The sequence below is a fragment of the Talpa europaea genome, assembly GCF_964194135.1.
Source record: "Talpa europaea genome assembly, chromosome: 4".
NCBI lineage: Eukaryota > Metazoa > Chordata > Mammalia > Eulipotyphla > Talpidae > Talpa > Talpa europaea.
Genome location: NC_140070.1, coordinates 83,859,227 through 83,872,469, shown reverse-complemented (window position 1 = coordinate 83,872,469; position 13,243 = coordinate 83,859,227). Strand labels below are relative to the sequence as shown.

General features: G+C 34.8%; 1 pseudogene across 1 annotated transcript; it reads right to left on the bottom strand.

The window, feature by feature from the left end:
* Window positions 1-4,132: 4,132 nt before the first annotated feature.
* On the bottom strand, window positions 4,133-4,689 carry LOC311169447 (large ribosomal subunit protein uL22-like; annotated as a pseudogene). The gene has a single exon. The product of its transcript is annotated as a large ribosomal subunit protein uL22-like (transcript).
* Window positions 4,690-13,243: the final 8,554 nt, after the last annotated feature.

The window sequence follows — 13,243 nt, the reverse complement described above, 5'->3', positions numbered from 1 at the left end:
AGAAATACCTAGTCTTGAATTAAAAATAAAAAGATTGGCATCAGTTTGATTAGAGCAAAATCAGATGCTATGGGAGAGAAATATGCAATCTTAATCAAAGGCAGTTTTTCAGCTCAAAAGACTGACACAATTTTAAAGGTAGAATGACATTGTCCCCTATCCTCAAATTAATGCAATTGCCTTTTCTGATCGCTCATATTATTAATAAAAATACTACTTAGAATGGCATGGGGGTGCTCCCATGGCATTTATTCAGTATCCATTTGCTTGTTACTATCAGAGACAAATCATGGCATTTGTGTGGTGAATTAATTTCCTGGCAGTATGATAAAACTATGCCCCTTGCATCAAAATAATTTACCTTGTAATATGTTTAACTTAAAGAGGAATGCATTACCTAGTTAAAAGGAAGATTTGAATTCACTATGTTAAAACAATTACAAAGGGGCTGAAATTACCATTAAGCAATGAGTCCCATTTTTCTGATGCTTTCAGGTCTTCTTAATAAAAACTCATTACGGAATGAAGTGAGAACATAAATTCAAATCGATTACTATAAAACAACTAATAGCTATATGATGATAACAAATATTATATCCATGGGGGGCATCATTTCTAGGTTTCAAATATTCACTTTTCTGCTGAAAAAAAATCTGTGCAGGGCATTACTCTTGTCAATTATAACATTCTGCAGTTGGCAGTTTCTCTTGCCTTGGTTGGCATTGGAGAGTGCTTTCTCAATTTTTATAGCCTCTAAGGCAAGGAGGTTATCATATACAGGTTTAACTCCTGCTTTGGGGATTATTTCCTTTTTTTTCCCTCCAGAATACCCTTACATTTGGAATGCAATCTATGAGAGCACATAAATACAATGTAGACAGAATGTAGATACATACATAAACATATAATATTTGTCACATAGCTACATTATAGTTTTATCAGTTTCTGTTCGCTTTCAGAATAAATTCAACTTGATTTCTTATGCCTTAAATTGACATAGTACGATATTAAATGTCCCTCTTCCTAAGAGTAGATCCCCAAAGGCTACATTAATTGAATTATAAAAGAAATTTTTTTCAAAGTTTATCTTTCAAAGCCCCCCTAGTCCTTTACCATAGATCATTGTCCCCCACTTTGTTAATACCCCCACCCTTCTTCCCCTCTAGTAGCCTCAATTTGGTAGTCCTGTTTCTAGGGTTTGCTTTGGTTTAGTTTTGCAGTTCCATTGTTCTGTTTATATTCCACATACAAGTGAAATCATCTGGTATTTGTCTTTCTCCTTGTGACTTATTCTCTTAGCCTAATGCCCTGAAGTTCTAACTATATTGTCATAAATGACAAGAGTTCATTTTTTTAAAGAGTTGAGTAGTGTTCCATTGTGTACATATACCACACCTTCTTCATCCACCCCTCTTGGACATTATAAATAGTGATACACTGGAAACAGGAGTACATATATCCCTTTGAATTAGTACTTTTGCATTCTTTGTGTAGACACCCAGGAATTGGTAGGTCATATGACATATCTGTTTCTAATATTTTGAGGAACCTCCATACTGCTTTCCATGGGGCGGGACCAGTCTACATTCCCACCAACAGAGTACCAGGGTTCCCTTTTTTGGAAACTATTTCCTAAAACAGTCTCCTTTTCTGGTGTTTTACCTTTTTCTACCAAGAGCAAAAAGCTTCCTGTTTTGTGCCTGATATTAGATTCTTAGGGCCTCATGTGGAGTTTTTCCTTTCATCCCATGCCTTGATGCACATAGAAGTCTTGCTCAATTTGAATAGGCAAAAGATACTCATATTCCACAAAACTGAATCTTTCAAGGATTTTCTTCATTAAAATATTTTCATGCTTTCATGAAAGATTATTTCAAAGTATAAGATGTGAAGGGCAGTAAATAGGATGAAGAGATAAAGCAATACATTGGACCCAAAATGCTTGTGTTCTCTGTCTGTAGAAGGTAATTCTGATAAGGACCCTTATTTTTTAGGTTCAATTTACATTTCTCCATAGAGAAAAAAACACATCACATTATCCATATGGTAGTTGGTATGATGGTCTAGCACAACTCGATAGAGATAAAAACTGGTTATTTTTAACTCAGTACTGCTAACATTAACATCCAAAGCTTATATGGTCTGCCACTTTCACTACAGCAAACCAAAGTCTACCACATTGTTAATTCCTTTTAACATTAAATATGGTTTTGGAACTGGTGATGCTGGGAGAAATTACTTTTTTTTTTTTTTTGCGAAAAACTAGTATACAAAATTAAAAGCTACTAAGTCAATGAAGCCTTAAAATACAGTATTTGACATATGAGTGTTTGTGACTTGGGGTATAAGTTTAAATTACAACAATATATACTATGATTCAGTTACAATTTATTAAGTTATTTCTGTGGGGGCATCATGTTTATGTTTCATAGATTCATCCGCACTGTTGCCAGGTCTACCTCACAATTCCCTTTTGGGTCACATTTTATTTCCTTCTGTAAGTCCAAATCCTCCCCACCCTGTAAGAACTGAGTTACTGTCATTTTTTGGACAGTATTTCAATTGTAAGTGTTGACAATTTTTTTTTAATTTTCAAAATTGGAAATATATTACAAAACCCAAATTCCTGATACTTTATTACATAATGAAGTCACTATAATGAACTGGTCATATAATTGTTTAACTCCACTGAAGGTAATCATTAAACATCCCCAAAGACAGGACTAAAAAGTCTTCATCAGAGAGTATTATTACATATGCTGTTTATGTGCAGATAAAACACAAGTCATTATATAAATTATGAGGCTCTTTATTTGAAATGATCATTGCTGAAAAGAAATATTAACAGATTTTCACTGCATGGGTTTTGAAATGTGTAGCCAAATTCTGATCAAATTTGCCATTAAAGGTAAAAAAAAAATCACCATTCCTTTTTGTAGTTTGGGAGTCCTTAGGTGTCAGGCTATACATTATTACACACACTGTCATTCTTAGAAATCCTCTTCCTTGGGCCTCCCTGTTGGTGCAGGGTTACAGGCTCAGCACTATCAAGACATCAGGAGCCACAGTGGCAGGAGTATATGATCCTTCGCCAAGGAGCTGACTCACATGGCACAGCAGACCTATCCTGTCTCACAGCTGCTCCCCTCAGTAGTGTATTTCAGTAGATCTGCCAGTTCTGCTCCCCACTCTTGTTTCTGGTGAATCCTCTTACCCTTTGCACCTGTGTCCTACAGTCTAGTTCTTATATGAATAAATGAATAAAAATAAATCTTTAAAAAAATCCTCTTTCTCTTTGCTTTCATAGCTCTTTACTTATAATTTTTGATTTAGAAACCAACTGGACTGAAATTATTAATTTTCATTTAAGACAGTCCTCAGTCTGTGGCCAACACAAAGGAAAATCTTATTTATCTCTGAGGCCTTTGTAACTGGCACAGCAGTAGAGATCAGCTAGACAACCACTGAATTTTATAAATAAGGATACTTGAGTTTAAAAATGTTAAGTGTTTAGGCAGAAAATAAAGCAGCTTCTTGAACAAGTTACAAGCTTTTTTTTTTTTTTTTCTAAATTAGACATTGATCACAAGGACAGAAAACTATGACTGATTTTTCCTAACTAAAGTTGATATGTTGGCTAAAGGTAGCAAACATCTCACAACAGTGTTTAATAGAATTTTATCTATCATTATAATATTCATATTATAACTTATCTATAATAAATTACTCTCTGACCACCTATATTCTAATTGAACTCATTTTGCTATTTAGAAGAGAAACTGATTAATTTTAATACAGAATGTACTAAATATAATGATGAAACTGAAATTTCCGTCCTTAGTTTCCCAAGCATAAGATGAATCTTCAAGGAAGTTTCAGTCAAGTTCTAGATAGGGGGTTATGATTTAATAGTGTCCTTTGAAATTTCAGAGAAGGAATATTATTCTGCTGCCTATCTGAGGTGCTTACATATGATTAATCCATGTTTATTTCATGTCAAAGTTTCCATTTAGACAGTTCTACAGTTATTGAATATTTCTTTTTTTTCCCAACTGGCAGCATCCAATTCAAAAAGTACTCTTTTTTTTTTTTTTTTGCTTTTACTTTTGTTTCCTTTTATTTTAAGTTGAGCTTATTCCCTCACCATAAGTTTTTGTTTCTTCAGTTTCTTCTGGGACATCTTTTTCTTCTGTGTCACCTCCTCTTCTGGTTTAGGAACGATCTTCTCTTTTTCAGTAAGGATCATCACAGTGTGGCAGGGGGAGCTCATGTAAGGGTTAATACGACCATGAGCTCTGTAAGTTCTGCAACGCATCTTAGGGGCTTTGTTCACCTGGATGTGCTCAATGACCAGAGAATCTACATCTAAACCCTTAAGTTCGGCATTACTCTCTGCATTTTTAAGCATGTGCAGTAAAAATTCAGCACTCTTTTTTGGGCCACCGACCCTGCGTCCAACCCCACTGTTTAGCCTGGGCACACCTACCAACACCACCATTGTAACAACGGAATGGCACACACTGCTTCTGTAGAGTGGCATCCTTCAGATACTTGGTGGCTTTTCAGATATGCATACCCTTTGATGGCCTGGGCAGTTTCACGAGTGTTCTTAAAATGAACACGGAGATTTGAACCTGTTGGTTTGCATGACTTTGTAGGGTTTTCTGCACCAAGTGAGTAGTGAACCATTTTCAGAGATCACTAAGGCCGCTTACAGGAATAGGAGTCAAAAAGTACTCCTTATGCCACGTATCTATAAAAACTTCCATGTTATGTGTTAGTTTTATTCAATTATGCTTCCATAGTCTCCACCAAGTAAGGAACACAGTTATGGATACATTTTATTTTGTAAAATGTAGGTAATTCTGTCCACTAACTTCTTCTGTATCAATTCTTACAAGGATTCTAGCACTGATGAAGAAATTAAAGAAAACTAGGCCATCTCAGAATTTAGTTCACAGCCCATCTCTGGCCTACTTAGATCAGTAAACATGGTATTGTATGCCGTTAAGGAAAAGACATTTTATTTCCCATTTTGACATTGCCATTTCTACAATCTCATTCCTTTTTTTTTTTTAAGATTTAATATACTTATACAAGAGTTGGGGTACAGACCAAAGGAATGGGAGGGTGAGAGGACTCACCAGAGAGAGTGGGGAGCAGAACAGGTAGACGGACCAAAAACACTGCTGAGGGAAGCAGCAGTGGGTGAGACAGGAGAGGTCTGCCGCACCATGTGGGTATCTCCCTGGCCGGCCGGGAATCAAACCGGCTGCAGAGGTTGCAGACCACTTCACAGCGCTGTGCTCAACCCACTGTGCCACTGGAGAGGTCCTCCATAATCTTATTCTTTTTAGCCCCATATGAACTTCTCTATACTGGAAGTACCTTCTACAAGGGTTTCTCTTGTGCAGCTCTTACCCTCTGACTTTCACAAACTGAGTAGATATGCTGATTAACTCCTTTCAAATGTACATCTAACACTGTCATTAAAAATCCATCAATGAGGGCTTCCCCAGTGGCACAGCAGTTGAGCGCTGGGCTGTGAAGCTGCCTTTGCAGCGCCCGTTCAAATCCCGGCTTCTGCGAGGGTCCCACATGGTGTGCAGACCTCTCCTGCCGCGCCCACTGCTCTCCTCAGCAGTGTCCTCCGACTCACTGGCTGTTCTCCGCGCTCTGGATCTAGTGAATTCTCTCACCCTCCAGTGCTTCTGACTGTACCCAGTGCTTGTAAAAATAAATAAATAAATAAAATCTTTAAAAAACAATCAAACAAAAAATCCATCAATGAAATAGTTTTTAAAATTGCATTGTTTTCCATGATTTCCCTTTGAGCTTTTTCAATAAAAAGGAAGGTTTCCATTTAAAAGATTGTAAAATTGTCACAAGCTTCAACTCCTTGACAACTTTAATCTACACAAAGTTCACTGCTATGCTATTATAAGAAAGCTGAAAATAACCAAGAGAAAACAAAATTGGCAGAGAACTTTCGGTCATAAACTTACCAATAAAACTCATTCTTTCAACTGAAAACCCGGGATATTACTTATTAGAGCTGTGCCAATAACAATAGAGACCTGAACTGACTTACTTATAGCTATACATTTTTGGCACCTATTTTGCAAGACATAGTTTTGCAGTGTTTCCAATAACTGCCAAAACAGCTAGAACAATAATATAATACTACATATTTCTGGAAAAACAAATCTATGATTATGTCTAGTAGGAATGTTATCAGGAAATTTGCAATAGGATCAAACATCCCTTCTAGTGACTATGTTGCTTAGCAATACCTATATTTGACATTGCTCTACATTTTTTTATTTATATATATTTTACATCAGTGTTCATTTTTACACAATGTTTGCTTTCTTTTCTCAGGTGTAGTCCCATAGAATTTCTACCACCAATTTACCCATGTACCATCACTACAGTGCCCTTTATTCTTCTCTCCCTCCTTCTGATCCCTCTTGCCTCCCTATCAGAAGGTCACTAGTTTATAGTTGTCTGTTTATTTTTGTTTTGTTTTGTTTTGTTTTTATTGTTATTTTTTTATCTGATGCCTTATTTGGTTCCCCTATATTCCTGCTATAAGTGAAACCATCCAATATTTTTATTTTTCCTTCTGACTTATTTCACTGAGCATAATTCTTTCTAGGTCCATCCATGTTGCTGCAAATAGCATTAGTTTATCATTTTTGGTTACTGAATAGTGTTCTATTGTGTATATATACCCCATCTTCTTGATACAGTCATCTATTTTGGGTTGTTTCCAGTTTTTACCTATTATAAATAGTGCTGGAATAAATATAGGGGCACAGGTATTCTTTTGAAGCAATGTTTTTTTGTCTTTTGGGTAGATCCCTAGGAGTGGAATTGCTGGGTCATATGGTAGCTCCACTTTTAGTTGTCTGAGGAACCTCCACACAGCTTTCCATAGTGGTTAACCAGTATGCACTCCCACCAGCAATGTAGGAGAGTTCCTTTTTCACCACATCCTCGCCAACATTGTTGTTGCTAACTTTTTTATATGTGCCATTCGTACTGGTGTAAGGTGGTATCTCATGGTGGTCTTGACTTGCATTTCCCTGATTATGAGGGAACATTTTTTCATATGCCTTTTGGCCATTTGCATTTCCTCTTTGGAGAAGTGTCTTTTAAGTTCTTCTGCCCATTTCTTGACTGGATTGTTTACTTTGTTTACTGTGAGTTCTTTGTATATCTTTGTGATCAGTCCCTTATTGGTTGTATGGTGTGCAAATTTTTTTTCCCCCAATCAGCAGGTTATCTCTCTGTTTTGGTTAATGTCTCTTTGGCTGTACAGAAGCGTTTTAGTTCGATGTAATCCCAGCTGTTTATCTTTTCCTTCACTTTCTTTGCTTGGGGGATGAGTCTTTAAAGACGTTACTGAGATGGTGAATTGGCATACATTGTACTTACTCCTTTTTCAAAACAGGAAATGAAGTAACCACCAAGTATGGAAGCATTTGCCTTTAAGCCACCAACTTAGCATTTATTATATAGGCACTTTTTACCCCCTAAAACTAATTGCATTGATTTTATGCCTTCATGGAAGCAATTTCCCAATGTGAATTTTTTCTTGACATTCAAGGATTATAATATTGAATGCTATGATATTCTTTTTTTTTTTTTTTTTAGCGTTTGCTTCTTTATTTTTCCTTTTTCCTTTTCCTACTTTTACATGTTTTTTCCTTTCCCTGTCCTACTACCTTCCCTGGCCTTCTCTATGCTCCTCTCTCAGTACATTTCTCAGTATCCTCTCTCAAAGTCTCTACACAGTATCCTTTCCACAGTCTCCTTCTCGAGGTCTCCTCGCCTCATCCTAAAATCAAGTACCTTTAAAATTATTGATATATATGAAATTATCTGCTGTTACATTTAAAGACCCAGGGTCTATGATTTTGCAGATTCTCTGTCAGTATTTGGAATTTATGTAATCTTCTTCAATGAAAGAATGCCAAATTAACTTTATTATAACAGAGTTATTATCCAGCATCTATTGATACAATACAAATTTTATTTCATACAAATCTAGGTTTGTGTGCAGCTATACCATGGAACTTAGTTTAGTTAAGAAATTACTAGAACCTAATTCATCACCAGGAAAATGGTGACAATATTAGATTAACCTGTCATGTTGTACTAAGATTTAATTTAAAAAAAACATGTGGAGCAACTAGAGTAATGTTAAGCAGTCAATAAATGCTAACTGTTACTAATACTGTGATTCTAAGACAGTGCTTATTAGATTGAACATTTGAGCTAAAATCTGAGAATTGAAAAGTCAACCATGCAGAGAATGGAATAAAATTAATCCAGCAAAATTGGAACTAAGCAGTTCTTGAGTTATTAAGAGTACTTTTGATGCACAGAGATGAAATGATTATATGTTTAGTAAAAATCTGAGATAAAGTTGGAGATACACTCTAGGAATCACTCAGAAGGGCCTGTGGAACATGATAGAACATCTGATAATTTCCTTAGTGTGGTAGAAAACCATTGTTTTTGTATAAGCAGTGAAATTGTCATGATTTGGATTATGTATTAAAAAGTATTATACATTATTTTTTCATTGGAAACTATATAAAAATAAATACCGGGAGACAAAAGAGGTGTAGTGTAGTAAAAAATAAAGGTGAAGCAGATTAGGATGATTTTCATACAGTCAAAAGAAACAGATGTTTCTCTCAGATGTTAAATTATGTGGATTCCATAAAATTCAGTTTATGATTCCCAATAAAAAACATAGGTCAATTCATATTTCCATGACTAGGTGTTTTCTACCTGCCAATATTCTCCCATATTAACAAATTTGTTTATATTCCCACATTACATTACAACATTCCTCTGAGTTTGTTACAGGTTGATATTGCCCTTCCCCACCAAGTTTATAGACTAAAGTTCTAATCTTCAGAATTGACCTTGTTTGGAAATAGCTTGCTGAAGATGCAATTAATCAAGTCAAGAAGGATCCTACTGGAGTAGGATGGGCCTCTAAACCAATATCACTAGTGTCCTTAAAAAAAAAATTGTATGGGGCCTCCCTGTTGGCGCAGGAGGTTAAGACACAACCTATGAAGCTATCCACAGCCTCTGCAGCATGAGTTTGATCCCTGGCCGGCCAGGGAGCTACCCACATGTTGTAGCAGACATCTCCTGACTCGCCCGCTGCTCCCCTCAGCAGTGTATTTCAGTTAATCAGTGTGTTCTGTTCCCCATTCTGTCTCTGGTGAATCCTCTCACCCTCCCACACCTCTGGCCTGTACCCCTATTCTTGTATACATAAATAAATAAATCTTTAAAAAATAAATAAAAGAATAAAAATAAATGTATGTCTCTACAGACATACATCCAGGGAGAATGGTGTTTGAAGAGTAGAGTTAATGCTGATACAAGCTAGAGAAGTGGCCACAAGAAGTTACCAGATAGACTTGGACCTGATTCTTCCCTCCTGCCTTCAAGAATATGGCCAACCCCCTACCTTAAGGCCTCCATAACTGGGATACAGAAAGTTTCTTTTGTTCTAAGTCACACACACTTCATGGTACTTTGCTCAGTAGCTCACAAAGAGTTATTTGATATTTCTATCCTCTTGAGGAAATTAAGCCAGAGGTTATTTATTTAATTTAAGAGCTGAGTAATAAATAGTAGAGCTAATGTTTCACCCAACAACCTGACTCCAGAGACTGAACTGTTAATAATGATGCAAGACAGCTTCATGTGTTACATTAACACATCTGTCAAGTGTGATGAATTATCTTCTCTCTGTTAATTTTTAATCTGATGTGTAGAAACTAAGACTCTTGTTATAACAATGGAAATATTTATAAGAAAATTCTATGTGAATTAATAACTTTAGCTTTAAATATATAGTAAAATTTCATTAGTTGGAATTTGTAATAATCTTTACACTTAATTTTAGTAAAAAGCATGTAAGTTTTGATTAGAAAATATTTCCAGGTATGCTGTCAACAATTAAATATTAGATACTTTTAATAACTTGACAATTTGGTACTTTCCTCTCAATCTTTTTCAAAGGTTTTCCACAAACTATGAAATTCAGAAGAAATTAATTGCTAATTTTTTATCTCCTAATACAAGTTTTCAACTGTTTTTAATATGTTATATAGAGATGTGATATATCAAGTATATATAATGACCTATATTTTAGACATACTTTTCAATTTTTAAGATTATTGAAAGTTTAAACACAAAATTGCTTGAATGAGAAAAGATCTAAACTAAATTTGGAAGTTTAAGTAGACATTACAGTAATCGTGTGCAAAATTTGTTTGTTTTTAGCCTGTCTGGATTCTAAATTACCTCTTCCTACTATAATTCTGGGCTACATACCTTAAAGATAATATTACAATAAATGTCAAGCTATATCTTAAAATTACTCAAATTTGAAAGCAGTTTTATCTAGAGAGTTCAAAAGTGAGCTTAATGCTAACTTAATCAGAAAAAAAATTCTTATTTTAGCTACAAAAATACCCATAAAGGAAATAATTTCAGAGATCATGGAGTTATTTACCCTCATCATCTTATATAGTAAAGGAGAAATTTGAGTCTCAAGAACATGAAATTCTGGGCTAAATTTCCAGAATGAGTTAGAAGCACAGCCTAGAAAAATGGCATACTGGTTTCTTGACTTTCAGATTTTGCACTTTCCACTAAATTATGTTGCCTGTCCGGACTTCATCATATTAGCAAATGATTTTTAAAAGTCCTCTCGATCTATATACGATCTATTTGTAGTACCACATATTTCTAAGTAGAGATATTTTAATAGTCATCATCATTACTTAAAAAGAGTAATTTCCTAAATATTGGTCTTGTATCTACCTGTAATTTTTATACTGTTTTCTTCAGAATATGTTTTTCTCAAATGATATGTTTACCTTTAAATATGAAAACTTACTTTTACTCTATTCCCATTTCTATATCCACTGCCTTTTAGGTATGCTCCCTAATTAGTCAAAATATTGTAATCTAATTAACTGTACTCTAATTTTGATCTGTTTGTTCGGTACTTTTGAATAACACAAGTCCTGGGTAAATGAGAGCTTGTCATCATAGTTCTGACTATGAAGGTTATAGTTCACAAAATCACTGAACATTTTATTTGCCATTCAGTCTTCTCTTGCCTCTTACTAGGAAAGTACTGCTAAAAATAAATTTACTTGTTGTCTAGCCCAAGCTAGCTCATCATGTACCAAACTAGATCACAAGCACAAGTACATGGTTTCTGTGTTAATTGCAAAAACAAATACTGTAATTTCAATCATAACATACTATATTTTTTAAGAAATAAAGAGCAAAAGAGAAGTTTGGGAGATTTCCCTCTTCTACTTGCATTTTGAAATATTGTATTATGTTCTATTTATGTTGGTTTAAAACAATATATATGATCTAGAGGTATAGGTTCACAACTCTTCTGATGCATGTTACCATACTACACTCACTACCAAAGCACCACAGTACATTCAGCCCTCTCCCCCCATTACTCCTTAATCCCCACTTTCCCCCTCTGGTAGCCTCAGATTTGCATCATATAACTAGTTTGTTTTGCTTTAGTCTTGTCTGTCCTTGGTGGTTTTTTTTTCCTCTATGTTTTCCATGAGTGAAGTCATCCTGTGGTTCTTGTTTGCATTTATTTCACACAGCATAATACCTTCCAATTCCATCCATGTTGTTTTAAATGTCAAGATTTCATCTTTAACATATATGTAAGTTTATATATATATATATATATATGTATTTTTTGAGGTAACATTAGATTCAGAAATCTAGGTTTACACCTCTTGATATATATGTTACCTTACCCCACCCATCATCAAGGCATCCATAGTCTTCCACCATAGTCCGTTGGGAAGATATGTTTCTCTTTTTATTCCTGAATAGTGGTCCTTTGTAATGATGCCATATTTTCTTAGTCCATTTCAGTGTCATTGACAAATAGGATGTGTCCATAACTTGGTTTTGTAACTAGTGCATAGGAGTGCATCTATCCTTTCAAATTAATGTTCTTACATTCTTCAGATAAATACTCAGCAGTGTGATTGCTGGATCATGTGATAGATCTATTTTTAATATCTTGAGAAACTGTTTTCCATAGGGGTTGTGTGAGTCTACTTTCTTACCAATGATGTAAAGAGTTTTATTTTCTCTATGATCTCATGAAAAGTGTGATCACTTTAGGTATGGTATCTCTCAGCAGCAATATGCTATCCATTCTTTGTTAGACTATGCAAGATCATGCTAGAAGTAGATCAACTGAATTTTCAGGTCCATGCTTACAAAGTATATGTTATCTTAATGTGGGTAAAGGCACTGAAAAAGCAAATTGCATTTAAATAGTTAATAATCTAATTTTGCAAATGCTTGTTATTTTTCTTTATTACTACTCATATATGGATATTTTATCTCTCTTTTCAGAGCATAGCTATACCCATCTAAAAGAAGGAAACAAGGCAGTTAAATAAAGGTCCCTTAAACAACATGATTCTACTGTAAAATAATGTATTTTCCTGAGCAGCACCAAAAGTCACAGAGATAAGTTTAACCAATAGGAGAAATTATGTTTAATATACACCAAAATGCAACTTGGGGAAAATAATCATTGCAAGTCACATTACCTTCAACACAGAATGGTTATCAGGGAAAAGTACTTTGACATCTTTTCATACAGCATTCTGCCAAAAACTAAACAACACTGCTGGGGCACCTGCCCTCTTGGATTCTGAAAAACAGTGCTTTCATGCACTATAATGAACACCCAATAAAGGCTCAGAAAACTCTTACTGGTTGATTAGCTAATCTGTCTTTGTGAGTATGATTTTTCATCCATATTGTATTTGATGACTAATCTGCTAGGAAAAGAAGAAAAATTGTTTTTGTCAATTAGGGCCTTAGCCAATCATATGATTAAAATGAAGCCCCAAATGCAGAATCCAATTAAGGTTTTCAGTGAGAATATGAAGATCTACCAAAAAAAAAAAAAAAAAACCATAATTTTTGCTACCACATCCTTTCTTTAACAGTAGGATTCACAGGACCGAGAGACAAGACACCGAAACATTTGAGTATTATTTTTTTCATCTTCCATACAAGACACAGACATTCGTTGACTCAAAAACCAAACCATGAAATACAAATAAGAAAACAAAAGAAAGAAATATCAACCATAATGAAAACTTGCAAATTTAAGCATCCTTATCAT